This window comes from Pyrus communis, chromosome 7, assembly GCF_963583255.1.
Source record: "Pyrus communis chromosome 7, drPyrComm1.1, whole genome shotgun sequence".
Classification (NCBI taxonomy): Eukaryota; Viridiplantae; Streptophyta; class Magnoliopsida; order Rosales; family Rosaceae; genus Pyrus; species Pyrus communis.
Genome location: NC_084809.1, coordinates 11,153,956 through 11,174,488, shown reverse-complemented (window position 1 = coordinate 11,174,488; position 20,533 = coordinate 11,153,956). Strand labels below are relative to the sequence as shown.

At 38.7% G+C, this 20,533-nt stretch overlaps 1 long non-coding RNA gene across 3 annotated transcripts; it reads left to right on the top strand.

Moving 5' to 3' along the window:
• Nucleotides 1–13,822: 13,822 nt before the first annotated feature.
• Nucleotides 13,823–16,091, top strand: LOC137739697 (uncharacterized). 3 transcript variants are annotated; one of them, XR_011069105.1, is made up of 5 exons: nt 13,823–13,999; nt 14,180–14,341; nt 14,425–14,503; nt 14,607–15,617; nt 15,848–16,091. It is a non-coding gene; the product is annotated as an uncharacterized lncRNA (long non-coding RNA). The 3 variants fall into 3 exon arrangements; XR_011069106.1 differs by having other exon boundaries at nt 14,607–14,753; nt 15,470–16,090; XR_011069104.1 differs by having other exon boundaries at nt 14,607–16,090.
• The last annotated feature ends 4,442 nt before the right edge of the window (nt 16,092–20,533 follow it).

Genomic DNA, 20,533 nt, shown 5'->3' with positions numbered 1-20,533 from the left:
TAGCGACCTTCACTACTTATGAATATAAACTCATAACGATTAGGTGAAACAAACTTATATCCTAGCACCAAATTCAAGCATGCAACTTAAGCGTGCACTCTCAATCAACATACAAGAATAAGTTCTAAATCAAACGGTTAAGCAAATTGTATTCACGACTTATGCAACGATAACCGGAAGTAATCAACTTATTTCACATATATAATCATGGTTTCGAATACACCCTTAGCCAAAGGGGGTTTAGTTCCTCATACGTACAAGACAAAGATAAGTAAATTTAACCATTGAAATCAAGGAAAGGAAACACCTAAAAATTCCAACAACTCAAACTTGAATTGTATGAACGTTTAGGCCCTCTTCTCCTCCTCTTTGTTGCGGCACAAGGTCTAAGGATAGGTTTTGGGGTGGTATTTGTATGGAGGAATGGATGTGTGATGGTAGGGTAGTGTTTTGGAGGGATGGAGAGTGGTTGGAGTGGCTGCAATGGAGGAGAAAATGCTGGAAAATAGAATGTTATGCACGGGTCTGGGGTTAGGTTTTGGGGTGGTATTTGTATGGAGGAATGGATGTGTGATGGTAGGGTAGTGTTTTGGAGGGATGGGGAGTGGTTGGAGTTGCTGCAATGGAGGAGAAAATGCTGGAAAATGGAATGTTATGCACGGGTCTGGGGTTGTTTGATGGTGTGTAGTGTGTATGGTTTTATAGGGAGAGAATGAGAGAGAATGTGACTGAATGATTAAAGAAGGAATGCATGTGAAATGACAGCTAGGTTGGTTGGTGGCTGCAATAATGAAGGGGGAAAGCTGGAATGTGGAGATGCACGACAAATGATGGTTTTTTGGGAGAATGATGTGAAGTGTGACAGCTTAAGGGGGGAATATATGCATGATGATGGCTGCAATATGAAAAGAATGACTACTTAATGCATGTAGGGTGCAGCTAGGTTGGTGGAAAGCTGGAATGGAGTGGGGAATGGTGGGAATGCCACGGCAAAGGATGGGAAAAAAGGGATGGTGGCTGAATTATTTGTTGGGAAAGCATGTGAGTGAATGATTAAAGAGTGAATGGAAGAATACATTTGTATTTGGAGTGCATGATGAATACATGTGGCTGAATTATTTGTTGGTGAGGGGGTGCACGGCTTTGACACAAAGGGGGAGGCTGGAATGTATGGAGAATGCACGGCTTGGGGAGTTAGAATGGGCTAGGCCCTTTGTTTTATGTCCTAAAGTGCATACAAGGCCTTCAATTTCGTCCAACACTTTGGCTCCAAGCATAAGCTATCCATCCTTAGCCCAAAAGTGCTCCATTGAGCACTTCTTTGCTCCTTTAGCCCTTAGAACCTGAAAACATACGAAAATAACTTAAAAGACTTAAAGAACTAAGAAATAACAACATAAATGCACAAGAACAAGCCAACTAAGTTGCCTAAATATGCTCCTATCAGAAGGGGTTCCACCATAAAATCGATTGCCAACTTACTTATGATCAATGGCAAGGTTTCTCCCTCTACGATGTAGGACTCTTTAAATTTCACATCCTCACACGCCTCCCTCATATGGCGAATTCTCAAACCAAATACATGGACAATACAAATTGGGTGACGAGGAACACGTGTGACCATTAATTTTCACACTTAGGTCAACCTACTCTGAAACCATGAGGAAAGTTGAGGTTAATTGGCAATGAAGAGTAGTCCAATCTTTTATAAGCAAATACAAGATCAATCTCTTTCTTGATGCGGGATTTGTACTCTCAACAAGAAGTTAATAAAAATATTTGTTGGCATCTAAAGGGTTCATTCATGATTAATGTTTAGGCAGTATCTTCAATAAAGAGTTACAAACTTGAGATATAAAAATATATGTTGGCATCTAAAAGGTTCATTCATGATTAATGTCTGGGATTCTGACTTCCCGTCCTCTGGTAGTTTGGTGTGAAAAGAAGAAAAGTGGAACGCATCGATGAGATTTTGGCGTGAAAGAAGTAGCCTGTCTCTGAATTGTTTGCCTCGGTTAGTGGGGTTCGCCATTTTAATTGATTAACTTTGCCCTTTGTTAATTATTATTTTATATATTTTTGTACATGTTGTAGGTAGTAGTCTGACTCTGATGGCTTTCAGGTAGTAGTTTGATGGCTTTTAAGCCCTTCAGATTTTTATATGTATATATTTTGATTTGATTAGTATTTCTATATATTACTTTTATATAATATTAATTTATATATATTATTATATTCAATTAAAAAAAATTTTGGGGGCTCTGTGCCATGGAACCGATCCCACTCCCCCAAAGCTGGCTCTGAATATAATTAGATCATAACTACATAAGAAAAATTAGTGATGCCAATAATGTCAAGGATGATATTAGAATTGAAAGAAAAAAGAAAAAAAAATCTTTTATCATAAAATTAATTGGTAATATGAGATTTGCCAAACCTCTTATAAGCATGTGCAAGGCCCTCTTTTTCCTGATGTATGATTGATACTCTCAACACTTCCCCTCACGTGTGGAGAATTTTTAAGCTTAACATGTGGACAACATAAATCAGGTAATGTCAAGCAGTATAGTTGGTGAGCTTTACACGCAGGACAACCTGCTCAGATACCATGAAGAAGGGGTTCCACCATAAAATCGATTGCCAATTTACTTATGATCAATGGCAAAGTTTCTCCCTCTACGATGTAGGACTCTTTAACTTTCACATCCTCACACGCATCCTTCACATGACAAATTCTCAAACCAAATACATGGACAATACAAATTGGGTGATGTGGAGCACGTGTGACCATTAATTTTCACACTTGGGTCAACCTACTCTGAAACCACGTAGAAAGTTGAGGTTAATTGGTATTGAAGAGTAGTCCAGCCTTTTATAAGCACATACAAGATTGATCTCTTTCTTGATGTGAGATTTGTACTCTCAACAAGAAGTTAATAAAAATATTTGTTGGCATCTAAAGGGTTCATTCATGATTGATGTTAAGGCAGTATCTTCAATAAAGAGTTGCAAACTTGAGATATAAAAATCAAATTTACATCTTGTGGATGCAAATTTGTGCCTTCTTCTTCTTGGACGAAAATGTACCTGCAAAACAATTTCCACCTTATGTTAAGGCGAAGAGCCTCATGGGCCCACAATGAATTGCTAGGGGGCGCTTTGACTGAAGAACCTTCGATGCCAAAGTTAGAATTTGGAGGGAAGAGTGTTTAGAAAATTTTTGCAAGAGAGTTGGAATTGAGTTTTTGGAGAAAATGGGGTGATATTTATAGGGGTGTGGTCGGCCTCTTTGGGAGAGATGGGGACCAGCCACTTGGGTAGTTTTTTGGGTGTGATTCACAATTTATTAGCTAATTAATAAATTAATTGAGTAATAAAGCAATTAATTACCTAATTAATATAATTTGAGAGGAATGATTTAGGGGTTACCTTGTGGAGAAGATTTGATGAGGATGGATGAAATAGGTTTTGAATAATTACCTATTTTGAGCATTTTTTACCTTCATTGTCCACTGCTCGCACGTAGGAGTTCCGGTATTTCTCGAGGGTAATTTTGTCATTTTCACCTTAAAATCCACATGTCGCCTCCATATTTTTCTCGATTATTTTTGGCTCCACAAATGCCTCCACACCTGTTGGGCTGCTGGCAGGAAATGGCAGCAGGTGTAGAGATATTCTTGCTTTAGGAAACGTTGGATTGTTTCCTATTTTGATGTAGATTCCCTTTTTAATTGGAAATTAGATCGTTCGAGGAAAGGGAAATAAATTACTTCTAAAGTCCATTTAAGTCTACCTTAAGTAGATGATTAAATCAACTTTAGAGAGCAATTTATTCTACCCTACAAGAAAGAGAAAGCTAGAGGATATCTGTTCCCCCTCCTCTAGCAATCTTTTACACTTGCCCATGCAAAAGACTATCTTTTGTTGCTTTCTTCGTCTTCTCCGCGCTGCGCCAAGGTAAGAAAAATTTAATTTTCCTTGTATTCTTCTTGGACTTTGCTGTCGCGGGGTAGCCATCGGGGTGGTGCAGCATGTCGGTTGGCAGGGGCCAGGAGTCAGCTTGGCATGGGCCGAGAAGGTGTTGTGGTCGGGACCACTGCTTAGGCTGCTTGGCTTGGCTAAAGCAAGGGTAGCTTATGTGGCTAGGGTTGCGGATTGAGGGGTTGGGGTGCAGTGCTAGGTGAGCCACATGGCTTATGTCATTTTGGCTCATGGACCTGATGGGGGCCAGGCTGGCGATTAAGAGAAATAAGGAAGTCGCGGGCTTTATGGGTTGCTAGAATGCTGGGCATGCAGGCTTCCTGCCTGTTGGTCTGAGAGGAAAAATGAGGGAAAATCCAGTATGGGTTAAGCTTCCCCGCTGAGTACCATGAATGGCGCTGGCTGCTTAGTCCTCTTCGCCAGCAGAAATGTGGGCTGCTTTCGAGATAGGAGGTAAAGTGGATCAAGGTAGATGCATTGGCTTGTCTGATCGTTTTGTGGAGCCTACTATGAATGAAGGTGGAAAGAAGAGATATTCCCCACCTGCTCAAGAGATGATGGTTAAGAAAAAATTGAAAACTTTTTCCGCCGCTCGTGAGGGTCCGTCTGCTGCTAAGAGGCCTGTGATTGACATGACTTCTTCCAATAGGAAGAAAAATAAGGCTGCTAGATCTAAGTCTGTGGCACCTGCCATTTCTTTGGTAGGCAATCTGACATCGAGTTTGCTGGGAGAGACTTCGAAACCTTCTCTATTTCTTCGGAAGACTTGCTTGCCTTTACTTTTGAGGCCTCTATTTGTGAAGTAGTCGGAGATGTTGGTGCCCATGCTGGAACAGCTGATGGTGAAGTGTTAGATAGTGCCATTGCTGAGAATGTCACGGCTACTGAAGGTGTGGTGACCAAGTAGTCGTGGAGTGTCTAAGCTGCTGAAGAGTAATCTTCTAGGTAATCTTTAGGATTTTCTTTGTTTCCCTCATTGCTTTTGGCTTTTCTTGAACTCCTTTGGTCTTTGCTAGTTGTTTATCAATTTTGCTAGAAAATTTAATAAACTTTCTTCCTTCTCTTTTCTCCATCTTCGCTTCTTTTGTTCATGCCCTAATCTTTAGACTTTATAGACCAGTAGCAGGGGTGCTACTTTTCTATAAGCAGACAAGCCCGCGTAGCTAAGGCAGCCATAAGTGTTGGTGTAGAACTTTGCAAAGTTGTTAGCCATAGAGTCAGCAGCCGGACGCCTTACTTATAGAAGCAGACAAGTCTGCGTGACCACTAGGCTGTTAACCTTGGCTTTCTCCAATTCCATAGGTTGCATAGCAAGTATTACAACACTTTAAGACTTAGTGTAGGTCGTTCCGCGCTTGGTAGAGGTAAAGCTTATCGACTACGTAGCATGTCGGCAATGAGTAAAGCTTCATATAGGCACGCTAGCTTATTTAACCTTTCACAAGAATGTGTGATTGTATAAATTTAGCGTGGCTTTACTGCTTGAAGGGCAAGCCGTAAGCAGTCTTATGGAAACCATAGGCTACCTTAGTGTACTTGGTAGCAGCGCAGCCATCAGTAAAACGTACTACGTAGTGTGCCCCCTCTATCTCAGGGGCCCGGTTCTAAGAATCCTGGCACAAGCCTTGAAAAAGGCTATTGTGGCTATTTCTAGGAATCTTGGTGCAAGCCATCGTGCACCTAGTTATACTAGGGCAGCCCGGCTTATCCACGTCTGGATATTTGGAGTGTAAAGTTTATCCTCCCCTTTGGAGAGCAAACCCATATGGTTGTCTGGGAATTGGTTTACCCTCTCGTACTGAAAAGCAATTAGTTTATCTTCTCGCACTGGAGATTAGACCTAGTTGGGTATCCGGGAATTAGTTTACCTTTTCGCACTAGAGAGCAAGGTTGGTCCCTTGGGGGGCGTAATTCTTGCGATGAATCCTTAAGAAGGGCATAGTCTTCTTTTGAAGTGCAGGAGTGATCAGTTGCTGTAAGCATGCAACCGAGACAAGTTGTAGATTGCTTCTGAATTCCTGATTGAAAAACAAGTGAAACGAATGAGAACTTAGCTGTAAGGTAAGAACTGCATAACAACTGGATAGTCATCGATTTATGAGGTGTTGCCTGTCAAGTTGCTTGAGTTTTTGGGCTTTAATGTAGCGGGAGGTCACACATGGTACTTTCTCATATTGTAGGTGTTCGACTGCTTTTTGATCTCTTTGTAGTTCATGGTAGCTAGGGTGTAATTTCCTTTGCCGCTTACTTTACTGATCTTGTACAGACCTTCCCAGATAGGATTCATCTTTTTGGAGCCTTCTCTATGGGCAGTGATGAAGGTTTTCCTTAGGACTAGATCTCCGGGCTGGAACTTCCGAATCTTGGCCTTTTTGTTGTAACTGGAGAGGAGTTGTTGCTGGTAGGCTGCAATGCGGGTAATGGTCTACTCGCGTTTTTCCTCTGCCAGATCTAACCTTGTGGCCATCTCCTTACTGTTTCACTCGATTCTTGGCAGTTGAGTGCTGATACTTGGCACAATGATATTAGGAGGAATGATCGCTTATGAACCAAATGCCAAAGAAAAATGAGTCTCACTGGTGGTTCGTCGCTTGGTGGTATGATATGCCCATAGACATCTGGGGAGTTCATATGGTCATTTTTCCTTCTTATCAGAGAAAGACTTCTTAAGGCAGTCGAGGATCGTCTTATGGGATTCTTCGGCCTACCCATTGCCTTGAGGATATCTCGGCGTGGACATATGCTACTTGATGCCATACTTTTGGAAGAACTTCGGCAAATGTTTTCCTACGAATTGCGAGCCGTTGTGTGTGATGATGGATTGAGCGATGCCAAATAGGCAAATGATGTTCCTCCATATAAAACGATATATGTTTGTTTGTGTCGTGGTAGTCATGAGCTCTATTTCTACCCATTTGGTGAAGTATTTGGTTGTCACGATTATCATACCTTTGTCTTCAGTAGCGGGCGACATTGGCCATACCAAGTTGAATGCCCACTGCATGAACGGCCAAGGACTCGTCTGTGGGTGTAATTTGCTGGCATGCAGTATTGGTACTTCCTTGTAGCATTGGCAGTGGTCGCACTTTTGTACTAACTCCTTAGCGTCTTGGTGAATGGTAGACCAGTAGTAACCTGCGTTTAGAGCCTTCTGTGCTAAGGATTGGCCTCCAAAGTGATTTCCACAAATGCATTCGTGGATTGAGCTTAAAACCTTTAGATCATCAGGAGGCGTTAGGCAGCGGAGATGTGGTCCAGTATAGGATCTTCGAATGAGAATGCCGTTCCACATGTAGTAGCATGCTGCTTTTATTTGGAGCTTTCTAGACTCCAATATTTCCATAGGGAGTGTGTCATTGACCAGGTAGTCTATAATGAAATCTTGCCAGTTTGGAGTTGTACTAACCTGTGACACCTCGGTTATTGGCTCTGCTTCTATGCTTGGCTTGTCTAGATACTTCATCGGAATAGAGTGTTTGAGTTGGTGGTTAAAGGTGAAGCTTAGGCCGGCTAGTGCATCTGCGTGAGCATTGTCTGCCTGCGAAACTTGAGTGAGGGTGTAAGTTTGAAACGCCTCAAGTAGTCTAGCTAGTGATTAGCTGGGAATCAAAATGAATTGCCAACTTTTTCTTCGCCAAGTCTTTTTCCATTCTAATGCTTGCTAGTAGGGCCTCATACTCTTCTTCGTTGTTGGATGTTTTGAAGTTTAAAGTGATTGCTTACTCGAGCATCGAACCGTCTGGGGCGACAAGGACCATGCCTACTCCAGAACCTTTGCAGTTAGACGTGTCGTCGACATGAAAATGCCAAAAGTCTCCATCAGGTGAAGTAGGCGCGGCTAGGGCGTGCTTGGCTACCTTTAGGACGTCGTTGGGCAGCTCTGTTACGTCGTCTAGGCTAGGCGTGAAGGCGTAGTATGGAGTCATGGAACCATCATTGGGTCGTCCTGTTGCGTCGTGAATGTGTGGTAGGGGAGCCGTGGGGCTAAGGTCATGTTACACGTAGCAGGAGATACTCAATCACCGGTATTAGGCCACTCTAGAGTTGAATTATGGAGCAAGAGTCGGTTGGGGCCGTGTGACATGTAGCAGGAGGTGGTGTTCAATTGCTGATATATGTTGTTTCTATGTAGAATCTTTTGGGGCGATGAGGACAAAACTTGTTTCGTAGTGTATCATTCTAGTGTTCGTCTGCCCTTGGTGCGCCTTTTAGGCCAAGTTGTTGTGTTCGTCAGAAAACTTTGCATCCGCCAGTGTTTACGCCTTTATCGTCGCGTGTCTGGATTAGGCAGAATAGTGCATTATGAGGATGACTGCGTGTGTCTGAAGGTAAAACTTGAGCTTCTGGGTTGCAACAACTATCGCCAAAGTTAGCTTTTGAATTTCTGGTAGCATCGATGAGAGCTTTTGAATTGTGGAATACATGTAGTCGGTCCCCCAGCTCTTTTTGTATGATGGTATAGCTTATCGCTGGTTCAGATACCGTCAAACATGCGAATAGGTCCTCCGCTGCTTCCGATTCGGATAGTAGGGATGTAATGTTAGGTTCTTTTTCAAGTCCTTGCATCTGGGTCAGCGAGTTTCATCCCAAAGTGAATGCTTCTATGTCAGAGCAAAAAAGTCTACCAAAGTTAGATCTTCTTTCATAATCAATTTTCCAAACAACGAGTGGTCTGCTGGAAGTCTTTTTTGGAAAGCTGCTCTAGCTATCGAGTCATTGCATCCGACTATCTTTGCCTTCTCTACTTTGAACCTCTTCACATAGTCATGAATCGACTTTTTTAGGTTCTTTTTGACATTGAACAAGTGGTTAGACTTTTTCTTAATCGAGCGATATGATGAATATTCTTTGGTGAAAACCAAAGAAAGTTCATTGAAACTCCAGATAGATTGTGGCGGCATGGAGTAGAACCAATCTTAGCCTCGCCTTATAAAGTGGTAGCGAATATCTTGCACATGAGATTGTTGTTATTTAGATAGAGGATCATTGAGCATCGGTAGTGCTTCAAGTGTCTTTCCGGGTCTCCATCCTTTGAAAGATGTGAAATGTGGCATGCTAAACTCACGTGGAGGCTCTGTCTACTCGATCTCGTCCGTGAAAGGTGATTGCTTATATTGGTCATGTTCTGTCGTAGTGCTTCATCATTGACTTTGTTGCGTTGGAAATTACGCAATTGCTTGGTTAAAAGTCTTTCTACTTCTTTTGGAATCTGCTTTTGTTGGGGTAGCGGGGCTCTTGGTTGCCCCCAGTCATGACCTACTGGTCTAGGTTGCTCTTCTACGTGTTCGGCTCGTCTATATCACGGTGGCTGTGCATATAGTTTGTTCCTAGCAGATGAGGGAATTCTTCACAAGCTGCTGGTTGAAATTGAGTCGGACTTAGTGACTGCTTCTCTTCGTCCTTCGTGCTGCCTACTCCAATGTGAGGTGGATGATGCTCCTTGCGGGCCTAGCATGAATGAACATTTCGCCTGGAAGGTTCACCAAGGTCGTCTACTGTGCGAGCACGCTCATCAACTCAATGACTTGTCGAAACAAGTGTTATTCTCTATTTGGGTTGGAAGAGCTTGGAAAGAATGCATCTCCTTGAGCAATGGAAGTGTGGTAGACTCCGAGCGCGAGATTTGAGTTGGGAAATGTAAAATTCGCAGAAAAATATAGTGAAAATGCACCCGGTTCGATCGTCGGTCCGGAAATTTGGAGCTGGGACGGTTGAACTAATCTTGGACCGATTTGGGCTGCTTGGAAGGCCATGGGAGTTGGCTGGGCTGCGGGAGCTGGCTGGGCTGGGGGAGCAGGTTGGGCTACGGGGAGCAAGCTGGGCCAATGGAGTGGGTTGCTCGGCGTGTGGTGCATGTAGTGCTAGGCTAGGGCTCGGCTTGGCAATGCGTTAAGCTTGCATTGGGTTTGGGCAACTAGGGCCGACTCGACTAGGGTTTGGGCCCTTAAAGGTTAAAGTGGCACGACTTAGGCCGTGGCCTTGGCCCCGTGGGTTTAGCTAAGTGTGGCCACCATGGTGTTTGCCATGGTGGTGACTCTTGTGGGTGGTGCCGCTCCACTCATCGTTGTGTTGTGCCTTGTAGTTCACCGTGGTCCTAATTCTTGAACGTTGGAATTTCCGTTCGTCGATGTTTCCGAATCTTTTGCCATTGTACTTTTCTTTTATGTTTTATCGAAGAATTTTTAGAAATAAAAAGAATTTTTAGAAATAAAAATTCCAAGAATAAGAACGTACGAAAAATCTACAAATGAACAAGAAAACGAAAAATCTTCGATGTGAGAGTCTTCTATGAGTGTGTGACTCAACTCTCAATGAAAGCACCAATTTGTGGATGGAAATTTTTGTCTTCTTCTTCTTGGACGAAAATGCACTTGCAAAACAATTAACATTTTACGTCAAGGCAAAGAGCCTCGCTCGCCCATGATGAATATAGCGGGCCTTTGGCCGAAGAACCTCTAATGCCAAAGTTAGAATTGTGAGGGATGAGTGTTTAGAGAAATTTTGCAAGAGAGTTGGAATTGAGTTTTTGAAGAAAATGGGGTGATTTTTATTAGGGTGGGGCCAACCACTTGGGTGGTTTTTTGGGTGTGATTCACAATTTATTATCTAATTAATAAATTAATTGAGTAATAAATCAATTAATTACCTAATTAATATAATTTGAGATGAATGATTTGGGGGTTACCTTGTGGAGAAGATTTGATGAGGATGAATTAAATAGGTTTTGAATAATTACCTATTTTGAGCATTTTTGACCTTGAATGAAATAGGATGAATGAAATAGGTTTTGAGTAATTTTTTCCTTTTTACCCTAGAATCCATGTGTCGCCTCCATATTTTTCTCGATTATTTTTTGCTCCACACATCTCATCTTACACTCTCTGTCTTTGGAAATGAAAATGTGTGCTCTATTTAAGAGAAAATTTTCAGTTTGCCGGGAATATGACTCAGTACAACAAGTATGATAATACAATTGATTGAATTTTTTTTTTTTTTCAAATTTCCAACCAATTTGAGCTTTCATGCTACTCTCTTACTCAGATGTTGCTTCCATTGCGAGTTTTCAACTATCAACCTCTACTACTCGACTTGGGCGCGCTTTGGCGTTGGGTGGTGTTAAAGTGTTATTAGCACTATTATTTAGTAGGATCATAGTAGCGTTTTTTGCATGGGTGACTCGTTCACCCCCATTTCCAGTTCATGTAGTCATTTTGTGGGTTCATCTAGTCTTTCTGATGGGGGCACAACTGTTTGGTGGAGCCAACGATCTTTCATATCTAGGTTTTGTAGTGATTTGGCTACTTTTGGGTCTTTTTATTGTATTTAAATTGTTGTTGTTTTTCTTGTACTTGGTTGCTTTGGACTGCTTTTTAGGTTTTATTTTTTTATTTTTTTTATTTTATTTTTTATCTTGCACTATCCTTTTTAATTAATGAAATTTATTTATTTTGACAAAAAAGTTAAATTAGGTAGATAAAATGATTCTTTGACACTATTCACTAGCTAAACCAACTAAATTTTGCCACTTAGTACTACGGTATAGTGGTATTCATTTTCACTTGTAAGTGAGATGTTTCAGGTTGAATTCTCGCGCAAAGACGAATTTGAACCACATTATTACTAGTCCATTGTGAGACTTAGCCCACTCCACCAACTCCTTAGTGTAAATAATATGTTTTGTTAAAAAAAAAAAAGAACCAACTAAGTTTTAAAATTATTCTTGGAGATGCTGATGGCTGGTCTATTGTGTTAGCAAAGAAAAATTAGTTTCAGATTGGGCTTTGAGATTGTAAGGAATCAATAAAGAAGATATTGTATGGCCAGAGTCAAAGAAGACATATTCAGTAACATTGTGACATAAACCACAATCTATGACCCATGGCCGGTCTTGAGTTTTTGGGTGCCCAATGCGAAAGCTCAAAATGTGCCCTTTTTTAATATGGAAACATATGTTTAAAAAATATATATTTAACGAGGGTTGGAACCTAGTCGAAGTTTGGAGGTTAGGTCCTCGCCCAAATTAAATTACTTGAGAAAATATACAACAAGGGGGACATAGTACCAAAATATACAACTTGAGAAAATATACAACGGGGGGACATAGGTTCAGGAGATTCAATATTTTCCTCTACACCAATATGATCATCATCAACATTTAAATCCACATCACCACCATTTTCATGGTCTTGAGACTCATCGCCAACATTTTCTTCTAAATCACTACCATTTTCATGATCATGAAAGTCCCCAATAACATTTTGTGACTCTTCACCAACATCATTTTCTCTCAAATTTTCAACTGAGTCATTCTTTGTAGAGAAAAATTTATTAAGAGATCCTCCTAAACTTTCGGCAATTTCATTATCCTTTGCCTTTTTTTTCCTTTTCATATTACCAGAGAGTTGTTTCCTAAAAGACATGGTTTCGATAATTTGTTTGCAAAAATTACCTGCACATGATATAACAAAATTTTCCTATCAAAATTATCATTCGAACACATATTATATATTATAAAAATACTAACACATAGTCTAACATATTATAAAAGTTGAATCTAAAAATTGGGTTTGAATGAAATCAAATAATTCAATTATCAAGAATTCAATTCATCAACAACAACAATTCTATACATCAATTATCAATTTATCATATAATTCTATGTCACTTGCATTGCAAAATTTTATATTAAATTATAAATTGATAATTCAAATTTTAAAAATTACTTTACCTCAAAACTCAAAAGGGTTGGTGATGAGTGAATGCACTTGCAGCCAATGCGGCAATGCCCAATGGTTAATGGGCCTGGCGCTGAGCTGAGGAGGATTGCCTTGCCTGTCTGGCTGTGTGCAGCAGCTTGCACTTGTAGTTGACTTGAGTTGTCAACTCAGGAAACATCGAAACAATAAATCACTCTTGCAGCAGCTAATGGAATTGAGAGAAAGAAAAGGGAGAGTCAAGGACGGCAAGGAAGTGGGTAGGGAAGTAAGGGAAGTGGGGAACAAAGGGGGGTGGGGAATCGAGAAAGGGTTGGAAGTATTTGGGACTTAGGGTTAATTGGGGACCGAGTGGTCCCCATTATGTTTTGTTTTGTTTTTTTTTTTTTTTTTTATTATTATTATTATTATTTTTTTTTTTATACTTTTAGTTATTTGGGTTTTTATATTTTGGTGGCCCCTTCATTTTGGGGCCCTGGACAGCTGCCCTAGTGGCACTAGGCCTGGGCCGGGCCTGCTATGACCCTTCCTTCCCCTTCACAGCTCAAAATTCCTCGATATGGAGCATTGTCACTCCTTCCCTCAATGTTAGCATTCAGTTTACAAACTAATACCAAATAATGTTACTGATAAGTTTACAAACTATACCACACCTCTCTTAATTTCACTCAGAGAAATGAACGAAAGAATCAAGAATATTTGATACAAGCAAAACACACTCTGATTTATTTGAATGAAGAGTTAACTCTTATTGGCTGAACCAAGTTAGCTATTGATTAGAATTTATTCTCCCCTTCTTTTGGTGTCAAGAATTAAAATTCAGAAAAATTAAAAATATATATCAAATCATATTTAAATATACTAAAGCCCAAACTCCCGGTTACTATTCGTGGGCAGTGGAGTGGCGAAAAACGCCCCTCAAATTTTTCATAATCTTTGTTTTAATGTCGCGCTTCTACAGTAATATGACCGTTTTGCCCTTTTGGTTCTACGTGTCTTTCATCGCTGGGTGAATACGATGGAAAAGTCAGGCTATTGCATTTGGTTCTATACACGTGTTGCTCATCGAGAAGGAAAGACGGATTGAAAAGCCGAGCTCACTCAAGCATGCAAGAAGGTTCCTCTCTCTCTCTCTCTCTCTCTCACCGTTCTCTCGCTCTCAAACCTCGACTTATCTCTTTCACTTTCTTGCTGAAAACGATTGTTATTTCAGTACTTTCACTCTGGAACTACAAGCCATAACGTCCTCTTGCTGAAAATGTTGAATCTGGTGTCGATTCGAAGAAAAACTTAGCCCATAAAAGGTATTGTTTTCTGTGAGTTCTTTGCCGGAGTAATTTTGTGTTTTGAATATTATGTGTTTAGATGTGTAAATTTGGATTTAAAAATAGGTTTTGTGTTCAAATTTCGTTTTTGTAATTTTGGGGGTTTTGTTTCTAACCTCACATTCTATATTTTCGTGTTTAATTTGGTTTTGTTTTTAGACTCGAGAGACTTTTGTTTTCCTTCAGATTTGGGGGCTTTTGCTCTCTGTACTCAAGGTAACATTGGCCTCGAGGTGACATCTAAGAATTTTACATATTGCTATTACATATTGCTTTATGTTGAAAGGTTGTGTCCTTGCCTTCAAAGTCACTTTTCAGAAAGTGAGTATACTTTCTTCTTATTTTCTATCTTATATTTTGTATACACTTTCTATTGATCAATAACTATGTTTTATGCCTGACAGCTTCAATCGTCTTGATTCCCACGTAAGGCTTGAATTCTATAGATCACCATCTGATTGCAATATCGATCTCTTCGGAAATGTATATCCGTCCACCTATTTTCTTTATGTATTTTTGACATTCAACATCAAACGCTCTTTTATTATTTCTACTAATCTGCAAATTTATTGGTATATTTGTGCAGGTTATTCAATCATAGTGTGTCATGGGATGCTTGGGTGCCTATATTGCCAGTCCTGAGTAATTCTGCTTAATTGGTGATCTTAGATACATATGAACAGTCATTCGTGATTGATTTTACCAAGTATAAACATTTGAATCAAACCATAAGGTAATCGTGTTGTAATTAGTGACTCGAATTGTTTTGCTTCTGTCATCAAATTATGTAGCAGTAGCCAAATATAAACATTTGAAATAAACAATGTTTTAAAAGACGTGCCCCGAGGCGCGCCTAGACAGCTTTGGAGGCGGGGCTGGAGTGATAACGCTTCTGCCCAGTGGGAGTGGGCGAAAACTCGCCGAGGCGTGATTGAGGCGAGACTAGGCGGCTAAGGTGTGCCTAAAGGCGGTTGGCGGGCGTTCCCAGATCCATCCGCGACCCAAAATCGAAGTCGATTGCTTTGTTTTCAAGCTCTACCATCTAGGTTTAGGGTTGCAGGTTGTGCGGCATCTTCACGAGGAAGATGATCGCGAAGAAGAAGAGGGATTTTTTGTTTTTTTTAAAAGACTTGGTCCAAAACGACGTCGTTTTGGCCAAGCCTTTAAATTTTTTTTAAATGACTTGGCCCAAAACAACGTCTTTTCGGCCAAGTCTGTTTTTCTTTTATTTTTAAAACCCTAAGAGTCCCTGTTTCCTCTGTTTTTCTCAATAGTCCTCTATTATTTAAGGTTCCACAAGGCTTCGCCTCACGCCTCACTCCTCACGCCTAGGCTGGGCTATCCCTCAGACGCCTCGCCCACGCCTCACGCTTTTAATACATTGGAAATAACATTGCCTAAAGGAGCGGTTTTATTATGAACTCAATTCTTTTCGGGGACATATTGTAGGTTGATTCACATTCTGGGATGTAATATAGTTGGCGTGTTGGGGCTGATTGTGGAGATTATGTTTAAACTATAATTGTTGTTGTAAAGAGTCACTATATGCTGCTTAAAGGCTGGTATCGACTGATTCATGATCTGATTACTCGAGAAGGTCCATTTCTTGAAATAGCTTGCATCCTTATTGCTGGTTTGACAATCCTTTTGTGGCTAATTGTGGTTGTTTCAAGTATCGTGTTGGTAGTTTTCATGAACATTTTAATTGGATTGTATGCATCAGTTGTAGTGTATCGAGTTTGCTTACACCATACCATAATCATTGTAATCTCCTTGGCCTTTCATGATAAGTAAAATTATACATTTTTGAACCGTTTGGAAATGCAGGAGAGATCTTTCAGGAAAGGTGTGGTACATGATTGCAATGGTGGCTGAATTTGATGAGTGCACGAATGATGGGCTGTATCTTCAAGAGGGACAATCTTTCCAAAGTTAATGACTTTCCAGCTTGTGAAATATTGTTCCTTAAGCTAATTAAGTTTTACCGCAGAAAGTCACTTTCAGAAAGGGAGTAGACTTTCTTCTTATCTATCTTATATTTTGGCCATTTCCATGAGTCAGTAACCATGTTTTATGCCTGACAGCGTCAATACTCTTGATTCCCATGCATGGCTTGAATCCTTTTAATCAAGGCCTATATATGCCAATATGTTTTGTAAGTAGCATCAAATAATTAATTTGGTTTTTTCTTGATAAGTACCAAAATGTTTAGACTTTCAACTTAATAGAAAATGATAAATTGAGACAAACTTGGAACATAATAATCAATATTAGCAAACCATAAACTTATTTCGTGACTATCACGATATTGCTTCAATATTCTACTTTTGCTTGCAATTTTGTTCTCTCTAGGACATTAAAGTGCAGTTTTGGTTTTTAAGTTTCACTGCCAAATACCAACTGTTTGATTGTGATCTCTTTGTGAGATTGGATATATGATTTAAAAATTCTGTTAATAAATGCTAATTGTGATTCAAAAAATAGACTATGCTTTACCTGATCAAAAAATGGAAACTGCTTGTGTGTATTATGAGAGGAAGTGAAGAGCAATCTGTCTCAGTTTTGGAATGTACTGGAATCAAAGAAGCTAACTCAAGGTGCTAACTTTGAATTTTCTTGAAATATCTCCTTTTTTTTTTTTTTTTTTTGACTTATTATATTAACACCCTACAAATTGTTGAATAAACGTCACATACTTAATGCACCCTACATTTGCTTTTTCACTTAAAAATTATCTTAAGACACCCCCACATACTTTCCCATAATATCTCCACATCCCACATTCTCAATATACAACTTAAATTTTGTACATACACTCTACATTTCTCAAATCTTATAACACTCATTTTTAATTTTCAGGGATTAATCTAACCATTTGAACATTTAGTTTGCCCAAAGATTTCAAATAATCTGAACGTTTGGTTTGCCGAATGATTTCAAAATGATGATTTGAAATCATCTTAGTATAGCTTGAAATCATCTCATTAACGCGTGCTAATTCGTATGTTTTAGCCTCTAAGTATTAACCTTTTTTTGTGTTCAATGATATAGCTAGAAGAAAAGGAGAAGGAGTTAAATCAAAAGATTGAGAGTAGGAGTTCCTGTGGAGAATGGCTATCCTCAATTTGTCTCTAGCACTAATACGACTTATGATACTGGGTATGCAAGATTAATATGAACTCTAAAAGATGAATATGAATATAGAATTTTAAATAACGCAACAAACACTAGTAGAAAAAACATCTTTACACGACGCAAAACACCATTTGCGCGATGTAGGTACATCTACATTGCAAAAAACATCTTAGTGCGACACCAACCTTCGTCGCGCAAAGGCCATTTGCGCGACGTTTTGTACGTCGCACAAGATTTTGGCTACAAACCAAGAATGCTTTACTGTTTTTTTCCCAACTTTGCGCGACGTAGGTGCACTTATGTCGCGTAAAAGCTTTGCGCGACAAAAACTGGCGTCACGCAAAGCTATTTTGCGTAACACCAATATTCGTCGCGCAAAGTCAATGACTTTTTTTGCTCCACTTAATCAACTCTGATTAGGGCCGTGTGCAGGTATAGTCTCATTAGTGCTCATGGGTTTATATATTTTTTGTATATTGCTCCCTTTTTCTTCTTGTCTTATTTGATCACTATTTAAATGAAATAAATTGCCTTATTGTCATGATCATTAGCCCCTAAAATTTTCATCATTTATAAGTTACATTATTTACAAGATATCTGTTTATAGATGTCTGTAGATGCTTCTGCTAAGGGCCTACTTGATCTCAAGGGTAGCTAACACCAATCCTAGTCTGTAGTTTTCTTTTACATGATTGTGATTGCTTTAGGATTTTGGATGACTGGATTTATTCCCTTTCTTAAGGTTTCCCTTATTAGCAAGGACTCCTCTATGTTGGATGGACTTGACAATGTAAGTGTTGAGATGGACGAAGCAAAGGTTTGTTTGTCATTTTACAGGTTGATTTGTTTTGGTTTTTGGTGTGGCGGAGCCCATAAATGAGAATGCTTCTTCTTTAACATATGTGATTATGTGATTCTCTTTTTCACATACTTCCCCTGCAAGCTAGGTTGAACGAGATTATTACTTCTGGTTTAAAGACGGGTAATAACAGTGCAACGCCTCCTTGGATGGCTGATGGAGGTGGTCTGCCTTCAGATGCTTCTAAACTTCTACCTAAATTGGTAATTGCATTCGGTTTCCTCACCTACAGTTTGATTTGTCCTCCTATTGAGTCTGTTATTCCTCATTTAGTAGCATGCTAATATAGAGTTTATGAATTATGACAATTGCAACAGTTCTGTTTTAAAGCTTTCCAAATAGTCCTTCACATTACTGCCCCTTTATCTTATCCGTTGAATAGGTAAAATTGACCAAGAAGGTCATTGAACAAGTAAGACTGCTAGCAAAGAATGAAAATGAGGAACTTGCAAAGACAAGCTCAGATGATCTAATACTTCCTTATGATCTGGGTACAATTAAATGTTTCGTAATTTTTCGTTTATAATTGTCGAAAAGTCTTGTCCCGTTACTTGATCTCTGAATGTTTTTTTTTTTTTGTTGCGTATGCAATCTTGAAGTATATACAAATAAGTTTGACGGTTGGATCGTTGAAATTAATTTTGTACAATGCATCTCCCATCAAAACGATAAATTCCCTAACACTTAGAATTTATTAATACTTTCATCAAGTATAACATAAGATTTTATGATATTCACTTGTGTAAATATTTTAAATTGACGATCGTGTCAGTTCTTTGTATTCATATAGGGTCAAGGAGTGTAGCTGTAAAAATCATCAAAATCGGAGTTAAAATAATTGTTAAATCGTGATTTTTCGTTTATAATCGTTGAAAAGTTTTGTTCCATTACTTGATCTCTGAATATTTTTTTTTTTTTTTTGTGATTTTTGGCATATGCAATCTCAAAGTATATATAAACAAGTTTGACGGTTAGATCGATGAAACTAATTTTGTACAATGTGTTTCCCATTAAGTTCAATGGTATATATATTTACCAAGTAGATTTTAATTTGTTTATTTTTTACTCATAAGCAAAAGGGCAAAAAAATAAAATAAAATAAAATAAAAAATAAAAAAAACTTTGCGCAAAGTAGGTGCAATTGCGTCGCGCAAAGCTGTTTTGCACGACGCAGCTACACCTACGTCGTGCAAAGTTTTGTAGTTCTTTTTGTTTTTTGGTTTTTTCCTTTTGCTTTTCTTTTGGAGTTCTTGCATTGCCTTTTTCTTTTGTGGTATCCACTTGTGTAAATGTTTTAAATTGACGATCGAATTAGTTCATTGTATTCATATAGGTTTAAAGAGTGGAGTTGTAAAAAATCATCAAAATCATAGTTAAAATAACCGTTAAATTGTGGTTTTTAGTTTATAACTGTCGAAAAGTTTTTTCCCGTTACTTGATCTCTAAATGTTTGTTTTTTGCGATGTTTGGCGTATACGATCTCGAAGTATATACAAATAAGTTTGACGGTTGAATCGTTGAAACTAAATTTTGTACAATGTGCTTCCCATCAAGTTCAATGGTATATATGTTTACTAAGTGGATTTTAATTTATTCATTTTGTACTCATAAAAATAAATAAATAAATAAAAAGGAAATTTGGGCAACATAGGTGCAACGGCGTCGTGCAAAGTTTTTTTTTGTTTTTTTTTTGCTTTTCTTTTAGGGTTTTTTTTTGCTTTTTTCTTTTGTGTTATCCACTTGTGTAAATGTTTTAAATTGATGATCGAATTAGTTCATTGTATTTATATGGGTTTAAAGAGTAAAAAATCATCAAAATCATAGTTAAAATAACTGTTACATCGTGATTTTTCGTTTATAGTCATTGAAAATGTTTGTCCCGTTATATAATCTCTGAATGTTTGTTTTTTGCCATTTTTGGTGTATGTAATCTCGAAACATATACAAACAAGTTTGATAGTTGGATCGTTGAAACTAATTTCGTACAATACGCGTCCAATCAAAACAATAGATTCACTAACACTTAGAGTTTATTTATACTTTCAATAAGTATAACATAACATAAGATTTTGTGGTATTCACTTGTGCAAATATTTTAAATTGACGATCGAATTAGTTTATTGTATTCATAGAGGATCAAGGAATATAACTGTAAAAATCATCAAAATCAGAGTTAAAATAACCGTTAAATCGTGATTTTTCGTTTATAGCCGTCGAAAAGGTTTGTCTTGTTACTTAATATCTGAATGTTTTTTTTTTGTGATTTTTGGCGTATGCGATCTCGAAGCATATACAAACAAGTTTGACGGTTGGATCGTTGAAACTAGTTTCGTACAATGTGTTTCCCATCAAAACGATAGATTCACTAACACTTAGAGTTTATTTGTACTTTCATTAAGTATAACATAAGATTTTGTGGTATCCACTTGTGTAAATATTTTAAATTGACAATCGAATTGGTTCATTGTATTGATATAGGATCAAGGAGTGTAGCTGTAAAAAAAGTCATCAAAATCGGA